Raw genomic sequence first — 19290 nt, 5'->3', positions numbered from 1 at the left:
TTTAAAACCTGAATCTATAACAACTAAATATAAATAATACGTATAAAAACACGTGACTGTGCATTTCGACATGCTCAGTCCTGAAAGTGAACGTGTGCCAGTTTTTCAAGAAATAAAACCATGAAAATGTAGAATTGAGTCACAAAGACGTTCAGGTGAAGAGAACAGTGCAGTGTGAGCAGTTTTCACGCAGCACGTGGTGAAGCCTGGGGTAATGCTGAGGAGCAGAAACATCCTACATCTGCACACACACACACACACACTCTCACACACACACACACACACACACACACACACACACACACACACTCTCTCACACACACACACACACACACACTCTCACACACACACACACACACACACACGGTTGTCTTGTTTTCCGGCCACACCTGACAAAACAAAACCCCTCACATTTAATTAAAGCACAGAATGTTTGCCGTCGTTAAGGTCGTGAACACGGGGTCGAGGAAGAAGTTAAAAAAGAGTTGATCTGATTTCAGATTGGATTTGAATCATGGCGGCCCCTGGTGGTTAAACCAAGAACTACATTTACATGCTGGAAGACTTTCTGTTCCCAGTTTGGTCAATTTCTCTCCAAAATTTGTGACAAATGTTTTGCAACAATAACCAGGAATATTCAAATTACTTTTAAATTATTTATAAAATAACTCTACAAGTGTTGAACGTATATACCAATGTGTTCCACAGAAGTCAGCCAATCAGTGTCATTTTATGCTCCTGGGTGTTACTGAAAGTCTCTCTGCTCATAAACACGCGTTAAACTGTCTTTCGAGATGTTTACAGATTGTTCCTTTGTATAGCGATGTGTTCCTGAAACACTGGGTAACGTCTCCCAGGTCCTGTATCATTAATTCAACACCGATCTCAGCTTCTTCAAGCGCGAGTGTCGGGTTCTCCTGCTGCATCTCCGATACACACCACAGGGTCGGGTTAGTTCTCTAAAACGCAGACGTCTGTCAGTATGAGTGCGGAGAAACTGAGAACAGACAGCGCAATAATAACAATAAAACCCGCAGGGAACAGCATACTCTGTGCTGCGCCGTTACAGGAAAACAATCAATAGCACAGTGGGGTGATGAAGCGCTGCATCACGTTGATTGTTTTCCTGGTTTAGTTTGTTCCAGCGTTACAGCTTTACCACCGACTGTTAAAGCACTGAAACTGGAGACTCCTTCCATAAACATTAAAGAAACCAATTTCTCCTTAAAGAAAACTTCACTATTACTACAGAACAGAGCTGCTGTTATAGAACAGGAATCAACGCCTTCTGACCAATCAGAACCCAGAACCAAACCGAGCACGCGTCACCAGATGAAAAACTCCAAACGCTCGGCTTCAGATCTGGCCAAAGTTACTCAGTGTGTGTTCTGTCCCTGTTCAGAAAACTTGGGAGGTGGACAGACAGAGCGAGACGAGTGTGAGACGAGTGTACTCACGTCTCCCTGCGGAAGTGCAGCCTCCTCCGGAGTGTAGAGACTCGCGGGTGACAGCGCAGCCTGACAGGAGAGACGCACAAGAGACCACCCAGAGTCCGGCTCTGCACCATGATGTCCAAGTCAACACACAAAACACCCAGAGCTCCTCATCACCCAGCACTCCTCCCTCTCTCCCTCTCTCTCTCTCCCCCTCTCTGACCCACTTCCTCGAGCACTAGCGAGTTCATCTCTCCACCTGCACTCAAGCTGCTGTCAGCGATAATGAGCCACACATGCAGAAACCTGCAGAAACAGGAAGGAAAGCGTGATGGATGAGTGAGTGAGGATGGGCAGACGAGTGGAGAGAGAAAGACAAAGGACTAAGTAGTGAGAGTAAGACAGGACACACAGACACAGGGCATGAATAAGTGCGAGAGAACTAACACACAAGGGCAGACAGACAGGTAGAAGGGCAGACAAGTAGGTAGACAGAAACATAAAAAGACAGTGAGACAAAGAAGTAGAGAGAGAGAGAGAGAGAGAGAGAGAGAGAGAGAAAGCAGTAAATAGACAGACACACGGACAGGTAGGAGAGAGAGAGAGAGAGAGAGAGAGAGAGAGAGAAACAGAGAGTGAGACAGGCAGATATACACTGAACAAACACAATACTGTATGAGGAGGATTTGATGAAAGTGTACAATCTGGGCCTCTGTAACACACCAACACTGCAACACGCAGCACCTCTGCAACACGCTGTAAAAGAACGCACCTCTGTAACACACTACAACATGCAGCACCTCTGTAACACGTTACAACACGCAGCACCTCTGTAACACGCAGCACCTCTGTAACACACTACAACATGCAGCACCTCTGTAACACGCTACAACATGCAGCACCTCTGCAACATGCAGCACCTCTGTAACACGCAGCACCTCTGTAACACGCTGTAAAAGACAGCAACTCTGCAACACGCTACAACATGCAGCACCTCTGTAACACGCAGCACCTCTGTAACACGCTGTAAAAGACAGCAACTCTGCAACACGCTACAACATGCAGCACCTCTGTAACACGCTACAACATGCAGCACCTCTGTAACACGCAGCACCTCTGTAACACGCTACAACACGCAGCACCTCTGTAACACGCTACAACATGCAGCACCTCTGTAACACACTACAACATGCAGCACCTCTGTAACACGCTACAACATGCAGCACCTCTGTAACACGCTACAACATGCAGCACCTCTGCAACATGCAGCACCTCTGTAACACGCAGCACCTCTGTAACACGCTGTAAAAGACAGCAACTCTGCAACACGCTACAACATGCAGCACCTCTGTAACACGCAGCACCTCTGTAACACGCTGTAAAAGACAGCAACTCTGCAACACGCTACAACATGCAGCACCTCTGTAACACGCTACAACATGCAGCACCTCTGTAACACGCAGCACCTCTGTAACACGCTACAACACGCAGCACCTCTGTAACACGCAGCACCTCTGTAACACGCTACAACACGCAGCACCTCTGTAACACGCAGCACCTCTGTAACACGCTACAACACGCAGCACCTCTGTAACACGCAGCACCTCTGTAACACGCTACAACACGCAGCACCTCTGTAACACGCAGCACCTCTGTAACACGCTACAACATGCAGCACCTCTGTAACACGCAGCACCTCTGTAACACGCTACAACACGCAGCACCTCTGTAACACGCAGCACCTCTGTAACACGCTACAACACGCAGCACCTCTGTAACACGCAGCACCTCTGTAACACGCTACAACACGCAGCACCTCTGTAACACGCAGCACCTCTGTAACACGCTACAACACGCAGCACCTCTGTAACACGCAGCACCTCTGTAACACGCTACAACACGCAGCACCTCTGTAACACGCAGCACCTCTGTAACACGCTACAACATGCAGCACCTCTGTAACACGCTACAACATGCAGCACCTCTGTAACACGCTACAACATGCAGCACCTCTGTAACACGCAGCACCTCTGTAACACGCTACAACACGCAGCACCTCTGTAACACGCAGCACCTCTGTAACACGCAGCACCTCTGTAACACGCTACAACACGCAGCACCTCTGTAACACGCAGCACCTCTGTAACACGCTACAACACGCAGCACCTCTGTAACACGCAGCACCTCTGTAACACGCTACAACATGCAGCACCTCTGTAACACGCAGCACCTCTGTAACACGCTACAACACGCAGCACCTCTGTAACACGCAGCACCTCTGTAACACGCTACAACATGCAGCACCTCTGTAACACACAGCACCTCTGTAACACGCTACAACACGCAGCACCTCTGTAACACGCAGCACCTCTGTAACACGCTACAACACGCAGCACCTCTGTAACACGCAGCACCTCTGTAACACGCTACAACACGCAGCACCTCTGTAACACGCAGCACCTCTGTAACACGCTACAACATGCAGCACCTCTGTAACACGCAGCACCTCTGTAACACGCTACAACACGCAGCACCTCTGTAACACGCAGCACCTCTGTAACACGCTACAACATGCAGCACCTCTGTAACACGCAGCACCTCTTTAACACGCTACAACATGCAGCACCTCTGTAACACGCTACAACATGCAGCACCTCTGTAACACACTACAACACGCAGCACCTCTGTAACACGCAGCACCTCTGCAACACGCTACAACATGCAGCACCTCTGCAACACGCTACAACATGCAGCACCTCTGTAACACGCAGCACCTCTGTAACACGCTACAACACGCAGCACCTCTGTAACACGCAGCACCTCTGTAACACGCTACAACATGCAGCACCTCTGTAACACGCAGCACCTCTGTAACACGCTACAACACGCAGCACCTCTGTAACACGCTACAACACGCAGCACCTCTGTAACACACTACAACATGCAGCACCTCTGTAACATGCTACAACATGCAGCACCTCTGTAACACGCTACAACATGCAGCACCTCTGCAACATGCAGCACCTCTGTAACACGCAGCACCTCTGTAACACGCTGTAAAAGACAGCAACTCTGCAACACGCTACAACATGCAGCACCTCTGTAACACGCAGCACCTCTGTAACACGCTGTAAAAGACAGCAACTCTGCAACACGCTACAACATGCAGCACCTCTGTAACACGCTACAACATGCAGCACCTCTGTAACACGCAGCACCTCTGTAACATGCTACAACACGCAGCACCTCTGTAACACGCAGCACCTCTGTAACACGCAGCACCTCTGTAACACGCTACAACACGCAGCACCTCTGTAACACGCAGCACCTCTGTAACACGCTACAACACGCAGCACCTCTGTAACACGCAGCACCTCTGTAACACGCTACAACATGCAGCACCTCTGTAACACGCAGCACCTCTGTAACACGCTACAACACGCAGCACCTCTGTAACACGCTACAACATGCAGCACCTCTGTAACACACTACAACATGCAGCACCTCTGTAACACGCTACAACATGCAGCACCTCTGTAACACGCTACAACATGCAGCACCTCTGCAACATGCAGCACCTCTGTAACACGCAGCACCTCTGTAACACGCTGTAAAAGACAGCAACTCTGCAACACGCTACAACATGCAGCACCTCTGTAACACGCAGCACCTCTGTAACACGCTGTAAAAGACAGCAACTCTGCAACACGCTACAACATGCAGCACCTCTGTAACACGCTACAACATGCAGCACCTCTGTAACACGCAGCACCTCTGTAACACGCTACAACACGCAGCACCTCTGTAACACGCAGCACCTCTGTAACACGCAGCACCTCTGTAACACGCTACAACACGCAGCACCTCTGTAACACGCAGCACCTCTGTAACACGCTACAACACGCAGCACCTCTGTAACACGCAGCACCTCTGTAACACGCTACAACACGCAGCACCTCTGTAACACGCAGCACCTCTGTAACACGCAGCACCTCTGTAACACGCTACAACACGCAGCACCTCTGTAACACGCAGCACCTCTGTAACACGCTACAACACGCAGCACCTCTGTAACACGCAGCACCTCTGTAACACGCTACAACATGCAGCACCTCTGTAACACGCAGCACCTCTGTAACACGCTACAACACGCAGCACCTCTGTAACACGCAGCACCTCTGTAACACGCTACAACATGCAGCACCTCTGTAACACGCAGCACCTCTGTAACACGCTACAACATGCAGCACCTCTGTAACACGCTACAACATGCAGCACCTCTGTAACACACTACAACACGCAGCACCTCTGTAACACGCTACAACACGCAGCACCTCTGTAACACGCTACAACACGCAGCACCTCTGTAACACGCAGCACCTCTGTAACACGCAGCACCTCTGTAACACGCTACAACACGCAGCACCTCTGTAACACGCAGCACCTCTGTAACACGCTACAACACGCAGCACCTCTGTAACACGCAGCACCTCTGTAACACGCAGCACCTCTGTAACACGCTACAACACGCAGCACCTCTGTAACACGCAGCACCTCTGTAACACGCTACAACACGCAGCACCTCTGTAACACGCAGCACCTCTGTAACACGCTACAACACGCAGCACCTCTGTAACACGCAGCACCTCTGTAACACGCTACAACATGCAGCACCTCTGTAACACGCAGCACCTCTGTAACACGCTACAACACGCAGCACCTCTGTAACACGCAGCACCTCTGTAACACGCTACAACATGCAGCACCTCTGTAACACGCAGCACCTCTGTAACACGCTACAACATGCAGCACCTCTGTAACACGCTACAACATGCAGCACCTCTGTAACACACTACAACACGCAGCACCTCTGTAACACGCAGCACCTCTGCAACACGCTACAACATGCAGCACCTCTGCAACACGCTACAACATGCAGCACCTCTGTAACACGCAGCACCTCTGTAACACACTGTACTGATGTAATGCACTGTACCTCTGTAACACAAACACACAAACTGTACTGATGTAAGACACTGTAACACACCATACCTCTGTAACACACCCCTGTAATAAAGCCTGTATGTCCCAGAGCAGTGTTTAACCTGAGAACAAGCTCAGAGCATGATGTTCCTTCTGCACAGGATCTCAACACACAGCTAAAATATATGGTGAAAGTCGGAATGTGAGAATTTGCTGACGTAAACATTTGCAGCATCTGTGTTCATGCTCCATGAGGCTATAAAGAGGAGTGTGTGTGTGTGTGTGTGTGTGTGTCCAGGAGTGTGTGGACTGTATCACCTGGAGCGATGGAGTTTATAATTAACACAAGGAATGAAACAAGGTCTGATTTCTCATCACCTCGCTGATTAAAATCCTTCTACTGCCATCTACTGGACACATCAAACAACTACAGCACTTTCAATGGGTACAACACACACACACACACACACACACCTGCATTCAGTGCACACAATCTTCCACTAACGTACACAATATTAATGATATTAAATACACAACATGAGCAACTTTCATCCAGAATTCATCATCTACAGGTGAGACAGAAAATTCAGGACGTTTCACTGCTTAATCCGGCGGCGTGAGGCGTCTGAGGAGATAAAAACTGAGCTAGTTTATCTTCCTATTTGGATGAAAAATATTGAGGGTTTTTGGCTTTTTATTCTTTCCTTTCATACAAGTATAAAAGAACAATGATTAGTAGTAGTATTTATTCAGAATGAAGCCACCCTGTCTGACATGTGCTTTGATTTTTGTGGTAAAATTCTTTTTTCTGCCTGATTTTCATGTTAGTGATGTTGTTGACACCTCTGGGAACACACACACACACACACACACACATATATACACATACACACACACACACTGTGTTTTTAATAAAGAACGTCATGACTGACATCTGAATCTCCTCCCAAACACACTTTATTATATCAGCCATGAAAAGCAAAGAGAAATCAGATCTCTCTCACACACACACACACACACACACACACACATATACACACACACACACTGTGTTTTTAATAAAGAACGTCATGACTGACATCTGAATCTCCTCCCAAACACACTTTATTATATCAGCCATGAAAAGCAAAGAGAAATCAGATCTCTCTCTCACACACACACACACACACACACACACACACACACACACACACACAGTAGTAGTAAGTACCTGTCTTCCCGGGCGTTGGGGCTCAGGTAGCGTGTCGAGTCGTCCTCATGGCTGCTCTGTAAGCTGCTCTGCTGGCTGCTGTAACACACAGAGTCCAAACTCAACTGAAACACTTCAGCACTGAAGCCTCTTTCACTACAACAGTGTGTGTGTGACGTGTGTGTGACGTGTGTGTGGTGTGTGTGTGGTGTTTGTGACTGAGTCAGATGTTTGCTTACTACTTCCCTCTCACCCTCAGTGATCAGTGAAATGGAGAAGAAGTGAAACATTTGTTCACATCCATTTTTAAATATCTGCTTTTAACTGTGGCTTATTTACTTCTGCGCACTGGATAAAACAAAACCAGTCGTCATCTTTAAACTGGGAAACGTGTCGACTACACCATGTGAGGATCGCTAACGTGCAGCGAGGTAGCGGTGACGGCAAATCGATTCAGTCAGAAATCACAATTGATTATAATTTTAAATATACAAATAAAAACAAACAAACAAACGTGATTATCTCATCTCATTATCTGTAGCCGCTTTATCCTGTTCTACAGGGTCGCAGACGAGCTGGATCCTATCCCAGCTGACTACAGGTGAAAGGCGGGGTTCACCCTGGACAAGTCGCCAGGTCATCACAGGGCTGACACATAGACACAGACAACCATTCACACTCACATTCACACCTACGCTCAATTTAGAGTCACCAGTTAACCTAACCTGCATGTCTTTGGACTGTGGGGGAAACCGGAGCACCCGGAGGAAACCCACGCGGACACGGGGAGAACATGCAAACTCCGCACAGAAAGGCCCTCTCCGGCCACGGGGCTCGAACCCGGACCTTCTTGCTGTGAGGCGAAAGCGCTAACCACTACACCACCATGCCGCCCACGTGATTATCAGTAAATAAAAATATTTCAAAGAATATAATAAATAAATACTTAATTACCAATATTAAACCATACTCCCCGACACGATCACCTGTTTACATGGGGACAGCGATTCATGGTGAGTTTGAGGAAATGATGAGGAACAGTCCAGAATGGTGTGTTAATGAGGAACAAAATCATATGATTATAAATATATAAATATGTAAATAACTAAACCAACCACAAAAAATCTACCTAATACCAAAGAAAAATTCCCTACAATTCTTTCGTACTACACTACCACAACAACACCACCAAAACCAAGCGGCCACCAACAGGAAGCGGAATTTCCCAAAAATCACACGAAAATTCCATGAAAGGGAAATTAACATCAAAACCAAAGCTCCAGTTCATCCACCAAGAAACGAGAAACAGTAAAAGACGATTTACAGCCGCTGCGACACCACTGCAGTCTCCACACAACAACTCAATTCATTTCTTCCTCCAAGCCAGTTATAGCTGAAACGTTCCTCATGGCTGACGTCCAGACCTCCACAGAAACCATCAAGAGAAATCATCTACACCTGACATGATGGCTACTGAACGGGTTTCCACGAGGTCGCGGCACGAGCACTTCCGAAGCTTCATGTTTTATTTTTAAAGCTGAAGCTCCTCAGAAGGTGGCGTGATGATGAATATTTGATGATGTTCCAGATGCAGAATTCACACTGTGCTATGAGCGAGTGTCACCATGAAGCAAACAGCAGGGGGTTTATACGAGTTCCTCACAGCCACGGTACTGCATCTGGAAGAAGAACTGGACAACAGACCCAGGAAATAACGACTCGATGTGTATCTGAGCTGAGATTTTGGTTAAGGAGAACATACTCCATCAGATATCAGGCATGTGCCAATAATCAGTGGCATTAGATACTGATATACACAACCGACACAACGCGGTTATCAAGAACATGTTAAATATGGTCAATGCACTCCTGAAAAGATTCCTCATGTGTTTTTTGGATAGTTTTGTGTTCTTAATTTGAGTTTTTGGCTCGTCTGAGAGTCATTTCTATTGTACAATTTATATCAACCCTTTAAGATTTCCTCCAAAGAAACAAACAAAAGAACCCTTTATGATGCGACATGGAATCATTCCTCTGGATGTTAAAGTAAATCTTGTTTTTGAACCCAAGCTGTACGCAAGAAACTGTGTTCTCTGTAAACAGTGCTCTGAAAATGGTGTTCCCCTTGGTGAAACCTTTCAAACAGACATACAGTGGTGCTTGAAAGTTTGTGAACCCTTTAGAATTTTCTATATTTCTGCATAAATATGACCTAAAACATCATCAGATTTTCACACAAGTCCTAAAAGTAGATAAAGAGAACCCAGTTAAACAAATGAGACAAAAATATTATACTTGGTCATTTATTTATTGAGGAAAATGATCCAATATTACACATCTGTGAGTGGCAAAAGTATGTGAACCTCTAGGATTAGCAGTTAATTTGAAGGTGAAATTAGAGTCAGGTGTTTTCAATCAATGGGATGACAATCAGGTGTGAGTGGGCACCCTGTTTTATTTAAAGAACAGGGATCTATCAAAGTCTGATCTTCACAACACATGTTTGTGGAAGTGTATCATGGCACGAACAAAGGAGATTTCTGAGGACCTCAGAAAAAGCGTTGTTGATGCTCATCAGGCTGGAAAAGGTTACAAAACCATCTCTAAAGAGTTTGGACTCCATCAATCCACAGTCAGACAGATTGTGTACAAATGGAGGAAATTCAAGACCATTGTTACCCTCTCCAGGAGTGGTCGACCAACAAAGATCACTCCAAGAGCAAGGCGTGTAATAGTCGGCGAGGTCACAAAGGACCCCAGGGTAACTTCTAAGAAACTGAAGGCCTCTCTCACATTGGCTATTGGAAAAATGTTTTGTGGACAGATGAGACCAAAATAGAACTTTTTGGTTGAAATGAGAAGTGTTATGTTTGGAGAAAGGAAAACACTGCATTCCAGCATAAGAACCTTATCCCATCTGTGAAACATGGTGGTGGTAGTATCATGGTTTGGGCCTGTTTTGCTGCATCTGGGCCAGGACGGCTTGCTATCATTGATGGAGCAATGAATTCTGAATTATACCAGCGAATTCTAAAGGAAAATGTCAGGACATCTGTCCATGAACTGAATCTCAAGAGAAGGTGGGTCATGCAGCAAGACAACGACCCTAAGCACACAAGTCGTTCTACCAAAGAATGGTTAAAGAAGAATAAAGTTAATGTTTTGGAATGGCCAAGTCAAAGTCCTGACCTTAATCCAATGGAAATGTTGTGGAAGGACCTGAAGCGAGCAGTTCATGTGAGGAAACCCACCAACATCCCAGAGTTGAAGCTGTTCTGTACGGAGGAACGGGCTAAAATTCCTCCAAGCCGGTGTGCAGGACTGATCAACAGTTACCGCAAACGTTTAGTTGCAGTTATTGCTGCACAAGGGGGTCACACCAGATACTGAAAGCAAAGGTTCACATACTTTTGCCACTCACAGATATGTAATATTGGATCATTTTCCTCAATAAATAAATGACCAAGTATAATATTTTTGTCTCATTTGTTTAACTGGGTTTTCTTTATCTACTTTTAGGACTTGTGTGAAAATCTGATGATGATGTTTTTATGCAGCAATATAGGAAATTCTAAAGGGTTCACAAACTTTCAAGCACCACGGTACATATTCCCTGAGAAATAGAGTTCAAGGTTTCTTTCATGGTTGATTGGATAATTATGGGGTTTTAGCTTCCAAAAATACATTCTTCTTTGAAACCTCTGACAGGAAAGCACTGTTATAGGGTTCTTCAAGAAGAACAAACCAAAGAACTTTTTTTTTTCCTCCAGAGGGGATTTAAAAAAAGGAAAAAAAGTATGATTTTATCCAGAACCTTTAAGCTTTCATACCAAAGAAACCTCACCAAAGAACCCTTTCTGGAGTCGTGTCACATTGCACTGAGAATTTGTCTTGTTTACTTGATGTCAGAGTTGTTTTTGAAGAAGTCTGATCCAGAAAACTGAAACTGTTGTCCTGAAAAGGGTGTTCCCTCTGTTAAAACTCTTAAGTTCTATGTAGAACCCTACCCTTAATTATCCAACAAACCCTTAAAGAACCCAACAAGTATCAAGACAATTTAGATATATGGTCAAGGGTTCTTGAAGAACAGTGGTGTAGTGCTTAGCACTAGCGCCTTACAGCAAGAAGGTTCTGGGTTCGAGCCCGGCGGGGCCTTTCTGTGTGGAGTTTGCATGTCCTCCCGTGTCAGCGTGGGTCCCCTCCGGGTGCTCTGGCTTCCCCCACAGTTCAATGACATGGAGTTCAGTTAACATGGGGTGGCCTTGGGCTAAAGTGCCCTTGAGCAAGGTACTTAACCCCTGACTGCTCCCCGGGCGCTGTAGTGTGGCTGCCCACTGTTCTCTGTGTGTGTGTGTGTGTGTGTGTGTGTGTGTGTGTGTTCACTGCTTCAGATGGGTTAAATGCAGAGGATGAATCTCACTATGCTTGAAGTGTGCATGTGACAAATAAAGGTTTCTTCTTTTAGGGTTTGTTGGATAATTAAGTTCTGAGCTTCCAAGGAAATGCTTTACTCTTTCTGAAAGGAAAACATTTTGTTGCCGGATTTTACATTGAAAAATTGAAGGGTTCCCCCAGAGGATCATACTGAGGAAAGCTTTAGGGTACTACATGGAATGTGTTGGGGTTTTTGTTGTTGTTGTTCTGGAGCCATGTCAGCTTGCATTGAGAGGTCAGCATGTTGAGCTGAAGAAAATATGTTCAAACCTTGGAAATGGAGATCTTGGGTAAACCATAAAGGTTCTATGTAGAACCTGATATGAAAGTGTTTCCCCATCATAAAGGGTTCCATTTAGAAGGTTAAGAACCATTTGTTAACTTGGGTGCCATTCAGGAAACTGACACCATGTTCCTTGCAAACTTTGGTTGTCCTGCTTGGGAAACCTTTAAACGTTTGATGGAGAACCCGACAACAGGAACAGTTCCAAGTATAATCCAACTATCCATCAAACCCTTAAAGAATGCTTTGAGTACCCCTTATAGTTTAGCCAAATGAAACTGTAGTTTTTGGCATTGCTTTTGTCTAAAATTCACCCGCACTATGTGGACTTAATGTAGTATTCTGTATTGAGTGTTGTATTTACATATGGACAGGAAGATAACAGAGTGGGTTCGACTCGGGTGGAAGGGTGGATGGAGGAATGAGGTGCAGTTGTCCTGGTCATACAGACCTGCTCTCACTGCTTTGCTCCTTCTTGTCACTTCCTCGGAGCCATTTCCTCAGGAGGGAGCGCCTTCGGCACGGCGAGGCATTCGGTGTAGATGAGCCCGAGCCGACTGCATCCTCATCGCTTGATGGCGTAATCTCGATGGAAGGGAGCTGCAGGTACTCTTTACAGCCCTCTGTTGGCTCCCTCTCGCTCTGCACATGCTTCATTCGGCGCATCTTAAAACGTTTGCGCCGAAGGGATGTACTGGGTGAGGTGGGATTTTCTCCACTGATAGATCCATCTTGATCCACATCGCAAGGAGCCTGCACTTGCAGTGCTGGGAGTTGCAGAGTTTCACTCATGCTTGTGCTTTTCTTTCCTCAAGTGGGCATTACCTCAGAGTCAGAGGCAAGGAGTTCAAGGGCTTGAGGTCTAAATGGAAGCTTGAGGATTGGCCATAAAGTGCAAGCCAAATTTAGAAGGATCTGGAGGACTGTTCAGGGTACAGTATTCCAGCACGAACCGTCTGAACATTGGTCTAAATGATCCATGAGGTAAAAGAGCTGGTCAGCATGTCTTCACTATCACTGTGGAAGTAGAAAACAAATTCGTTCGAGAGTACATGTTGATGCGCCTCAGAAGACAAGTTTCAGAATTTGCATTTTGATACCACGAAGTGTAGCATTTTGACGGCGCACCATTTCAACACTGAATCAGAAGAATCTTGACCCTCTTCTAGCTTCTTTAGGGTTAGCTTTCAGAAGCGGCTTGTTCCAACTTGCTTGCTTTGTGCAGTCTCTAACAGGAGTCCATAGACACACAAAGATCAGAGGGAGGTCAAATGGTAGTGGTGGGTATAACATGCCCTCATGCTTACACACATTTTAGACATGCTGCCTCACAGACAACACACAGGTAAGACATGAAACTGAGAGAAGTTCCAAGGTTAGAAGCAACCTTTTGCTACTTGCAACTTCTTGCTCCGCTACAGCTCATTATCCATTGCTTTGGAGTCGAGGAAAGGCAAGTGTGTGTACATACGCATATCTGGACACATATGGTTATTTATTCTGACATTTGAAAGCCCAGAAAAGGTACCACTGATTCCAAATAATGAGATGTATAACAGGTTTAGGATACGCGTGATCGACCGGAGCAGAACTCTAAGGATTTTAAATGGGCAGAAAGCCTGCGAGGTAAGTTGCTCTCAAAAAAGGTTTTTCGTCACCGTTATTTACAGTGTAATAGATTACTTGCTTTTTATTGAAGAAACTTGAATGTCAGGAAAAAAACATCAAAATAAAATCAATGCACATCATGTCAACATGTCCTTGTTTCACGTCACCACTCATACCAAATCCTAACCAAGTGCATCTCAAACTCAAGTCACAGGGAAAAAAATCTCATCTCATCTCATTATCTCTAGCCGCTTTATCCTTCTACAGGGTCGCAGGCAAGCTGGAGCCTATCCCAGCTGACTACGGGCGAAAGGCGGGGTACACCCTGGACAAGTCGCCAGGTCATCACAGGGCTGACACATAGACACAGACAACCATTCACATTCACACCTACGCTCAATTTAGAGTCACCAGTTAACCTAACCTGCATGTCTTTGGACTGTGGGGGAAACCGGAGCACCCGGAGGAAACCCACGCGGACACGGGGAGAACATGCAAACTCCGCACAGAAAGGCCCTCGCCGGCCCCGGGGCTCGAACCCGGACCTTCTTGCTGTGAGGCGACAGCGCTAACCACTACACCACCGTGTCGCCCCAGGGAAAAAAATAACCTTCAAAATCAAACCAACTCAACTCAACTCAGCAAAGCCGTGCCTGACTCAACAATCCGAAGCAACCAAGGCAATGTTAAAACAAACTCAATCAACCCAACTCAAATCCAATCCATTCAAATCAATTCAAATCAATTCAAATCAATTCCACTTGGCTGAGGAAGATCCTCACAGTAATTCTGTAGAAATCTACACAAACTCAAATGACAGAAAAACATTAAAGCTGATTCAACTGAGCTTTGCCTTTGTTCTGCTCACTCACCACCACCCTCCTGAAGAAATTCTGATTTAGTTCTAATGCAGAAGAGTAGAAAGAGAACATTGATAGGAAGTGTGTAAGATCAACAGGGCAACGATTTCAGTGATACCCCAACAACGCTGTCCGAAAGTCCCTCCGTCAGCATGCGATGTGATTCTGAGCTCAGCGAGCATTTCTCAGTCTTGGACTGGATTAGTTCTCCGTGTGGTGTGGTTGGGTTGGGTTTGATTTTGGTCCTGTTTCTGCTCTTGTTACATCATTTTGTTTTAATCCCTTCATCAGTTTGTCTACATATAGAGGATATTACATGGTGGCGCAAAGATATGATGTTTATCTTCAAGTAGTGAACATGTTCATGAGTGAGGAGCGAAACAAACGAGTGAAAATATTTTCAACACAAGAAGATAAACTTCACACCTTCATGCAACCGTTTAATATTCTTTATATTATAGAGAAACATCCACATACATGCACACAAAAACGCAAGTTAATCAAAATTATTTTAATTTTGAACCTGCTCTCCATTTTGACAACAAGTGTCCAGTTAGTGGGAAAACACTGGGAGTGATGTCATTGGAGTGAAATATCAGGAATTATATGTACAGGACACTTCTTCGATGGAATAAAAACGTGTTCTTTTCCCTTCTAGCGGGTTTCATTCATTTGGTTTGATAGCATGCAATATTGTTAGCGTATCGCTTATCCTACATGTATTACATCACTCTGCCCAATGGAGAATGAGTGTTGAATATGGTTAACAATATTGCACAGTTGTCAAGACAACATGACGTCACACGTCGGAGATGTAAAACTTCCGCACTAGCAAGTGGCTGTGACAATCTGTAAACAAACATGGCTGCCAGGTTTGCTTTGTTAAATACAGAAGATTTTGAGAAAATTTTGAAAGATAAAGACGCGTTGAACACCTGAAAGAAATGCGTATGGATAATAATAATAATAATAATAATAATAATAATATTGGCTGGCTTTTTTTCATGGTATATCAGATACCATCATCTACTACTCATCTTCGACTCGTTCCATTCAGTGAGCATGATATTGAACATCTGATATACCATGAAAAAAAGCCAGACAATATTATTTAAATCTGTCAGTCAGATCTACGAAGTATTTTGCATGAAAAATGTGAGTTCTTCAACACGAGAAGATAAACTTCATATCTTCAAACCAACGTGTGATTTTCTTTTTATTATAGCGACACATTCACAAACAAAAAGCCCCCGAATTTATCAAAACAACTCATCGATTTCCTCACGAGTGACAGATAGAGATTTACGTCACGGTTTTGGTTCTCCATGTCCCGGATGGAGCTCGGATGAAAAATACCAGTGGTGTATTTCACACTAAAACACTCGTGTCTATATAATATTGAAAGTTATTGTGTTTCTAATCCTTGTTTCCTGAGTACTGTGTTTCAGGATTTTGTCCCTCTCACACATTTCCCTGAGGTTCATCAACAAGCTGCCGGTGTTTTGAGCCGCACGAAAGACTACGAACATGATCCTTATTTCTCAAAAGAAAACAGTATACACACACTCGCATCCTACCTCATTCACCCCAGTTATACAGGACATACCCAGTTCACATAAATATTCACTGCGGAGTTTAAATCCCAAATCTCCATCTTCCAATTTTCAGGTCTAAGACTGCATTTAATAATATTCAATAACAAATTTAATCATCTGTCAACTGAACAAACAAAATGAATATGTTGGCTATAAAACGGTGAACACAGGCACATATGGCTGAGCAACATGCCTCAGATAATATCACACACTCCACTGGTTCCCCCTGCAGGAGTTCTGGACCAGAAGATCCAGACCAATCCACAGCACAGGAGACGGATATGTGCTGTAAAGTTTTTATCTCTTTATCCTGCTGCCTGCTGCCTGGGCGGCACGGTGGTGTAGTGGTTAGCGCTGTCGCCTCACAGCAAGAAGGTCCGGGTTCGAGCCCCGTGGCCGGCGAGGGCCTTTCTGTGTGGAGTTTGCATGTTCTCCCCGTGTCCGCGTGGGTTTCCTCCGGGTGCTCCGGTTTCCCCCACAGTCCAAAGACATGCAGGTTAGGTTAACTGGTGACTCTAAATTGAGCGTAGGTGTGAATGTGAGTGTGAATGGTTGTCTGTGTGTCAGCCCTGTGATGACCTGGCGACTTGTCCAGGGTGTACCCCGCCTTTCACCCGTAGTCAGCTGGGATAGGATCCAGCTCGCCTGCGACCCTGTAGAACAGGATAAAGCGGCTACAGATAATGAGATGAGATCCTGCTGCCTCTGGGCTAAATGTCAGCCGGGTCCTGTTGTATTCTAGCGCTACTCCATCCCAATCTGACCTTCATGAATCCAGAATTTATTGGATAATAAAACTCTCAGTAACAAGAAGGCAATATTCTGGCTCAGGCTCGTAACGCAGGACGTTCTGAATAACTATTTAGTCGTATTCGGTCCTCAGAAAATTCTAAATATGTGGATAAAGTACAAATAAAATAAAGCAAGGCCTCCTATGCAAATATATGCAACATGACAAGGATGCAAGAAGTCACACCGTGATGTGCATCTCTCTCTCTCTCTCTCTCTCTCTCTCTCTCACACACACGTTCTTGACTGCAAACTGCGATCATCCTCCGAATATACACTATAACTACAATCCACCAGCAGGGTAGACCTCACCATCAACATAACTCCATTCGCAGATGCTTAATGTAACATACAGTATCTCGACCCTGCCATACAAATCGCTCAAAATTATTGGCACTCTATGAAAATGAGCCAAAATGATTCATGTGTTTCATATCACTGGACTGTTTATGTCTCGTTGCACTGAAAGCGCTCTGGTTTTTCTCATGATGATGAAGAACAAAGGGATTTTACATGTGTATAATGTCTTATTAATACCTTAGAGACATGGAAAATGGGAAACGGGAAACAGGAAACAGGAAATGGCCCAGGGAAACAACTTGGGAGGACTGATGCCATTTTATAAAACTTTTTCCCCCAAGGGTGACAATGAATAACGTTTTTTTTTTCTTTGGCATGAACGAGAATGGGCTTGGAAGAAAATGCAAGTTCACCGCCAAAGAGAAAAGACAGACAGACAGACAGACAGACAGACAGACAGATGTCATGTGATGAACCACATACTGGAAGATTGTGGGAAATGGAGTGTGTGTTTACAGATCGTGTTTTATCAGAATCAGAATCCTGTTTATTGGCCGAGTATGTTGACACAGGCAAGGAATTTGGTCCCGGCAGTTGGTGTCTCTCCAGCGATACAGAAGGGAAAAAAATGTATTATATAAAATACATTTAAAAGTAGTTGTTACATAAAAATATACACATTCACTGGCCACTTTAACAGGAACACCCATACTGTACATTTATGGAATCAATTTTGTGCCAAAATGTTCATACAATACTTTTGAAATATCAAACAAAAACGACAAATCAAAATACAAAAAAACAAAAAAAAGTCAATTTTTTTTAGACTGGCAAACAAATTATTCGTGTAATCGTGCAAAATATCAGTCTATTACTCTTCAGAAACCTTTTATTTTTGTTCCGCGTCTTTCTCAGTTTTGTTTGCCGTAATTTATTTTGGTTGTGATTCCAGCTTTCTCGTTTGCGCTCCCTGACTTTTTGCTTGCAGTTTTGGCACAAACTTCCCGTGTGGGCGGGCTGTCCAGGAACGCATTCCCATTGGCTAACTTGTGTTTGACTGACAGCTACGCTCAGCCATTCCCTACTCGGATTCTGGCGGACTGTTTGACGAGTGACTGATCCATTAACGGTAAACAAGGATGGAGTGGACTTCAGTGGCGACTATGATACTGAATTAATTCAACAAAGTGTAAATTCAATATCATAGTCGCCACTGAAGTCCACTCCATCCTTGTTTACCGTCAGTGGATCGCTCACTCGTCAAACAGTCCGCCAGAATCCGAGTAGGGAATGGCTGAGCGTAGCTGTCAGTCAAACACAAGTTAGCCAATGGGAATGCGTTCCTGGACAGCCCGCCCACACGGGAAGTTTGTGCCAAAACTGCAAGCAAAAAGTCAGGGAGCGCAAACGAGAAAGCTGGAATCGCAACCAAAATAAATTACGTCAAACAAAACTGAGAAAGACGCAGAACAAAAATAAAAGGTTTCTGAAGAGTAATAGACTGATATTTTGCACGATTACACAAATAATTTGTTTGCCAGTCTAAAAAAATTTACTTTTTTTTTGTTTTTTTGTATTTTGACTTGTTGTTTTTGTTTGATATTTCAAAAGTATTGTATGAACATTTTGGCACAAAATTGATTCCATATACATTCACCTGCAGTTTTGTCTTCTGCAGTTCTGTAATCAGCCGATCCCTCGACAGCAGCACGATGCATCAAATCATGCAGAAACAAATCGAGAGCTTCAGTTCATGTCCGCAGTGTTCAAACATCAGAACGGGAAAAATTGTGATCTCACAGTGAAAGTGTGACTT

At 44.8% G+C, this 19290-nt stretch overlaps 1 protein-coding gene across 1 annotated transcript in view; it reads right to left on the bottom strand.

Annotated features, from left to right (window-relative positions):
* The window catches only part of gramd1ba (GRAM domain containing 1Ba), a 92113-nt gene that overhangs the window by 68935 nt on the left and 3888 nt on the right, over positions 1-19290 (bottom strand). The window contains exon 2 of the mRNA XM_060909093.1: positions 7627-7704. The gene's annotated coding sequence lies outside the window, so the exon portion shown is untranslated. The remainder of the gene's footprint in view (positions 1-7626; positions 7705-19290) is intronic.

This window comes from Neoarius graeffei, chromosome 25, assembly GCF_027579695.1.
Source record: "Neoarius graeffei isolate fNeoGra1 chromosome 25, fNeoGra1.pri, whole genome shotgun sequence".
NCBI lineage: Eukaryota > Metazoa > Chordata > Actinopteri > Siluriformes > Ariidae > Neoarius > Neoarius graeffei.
Note: the sequence above shows the minus strand (reverse complement) of the source record. Positions and strands in the feature narration are given on the sequence as shown.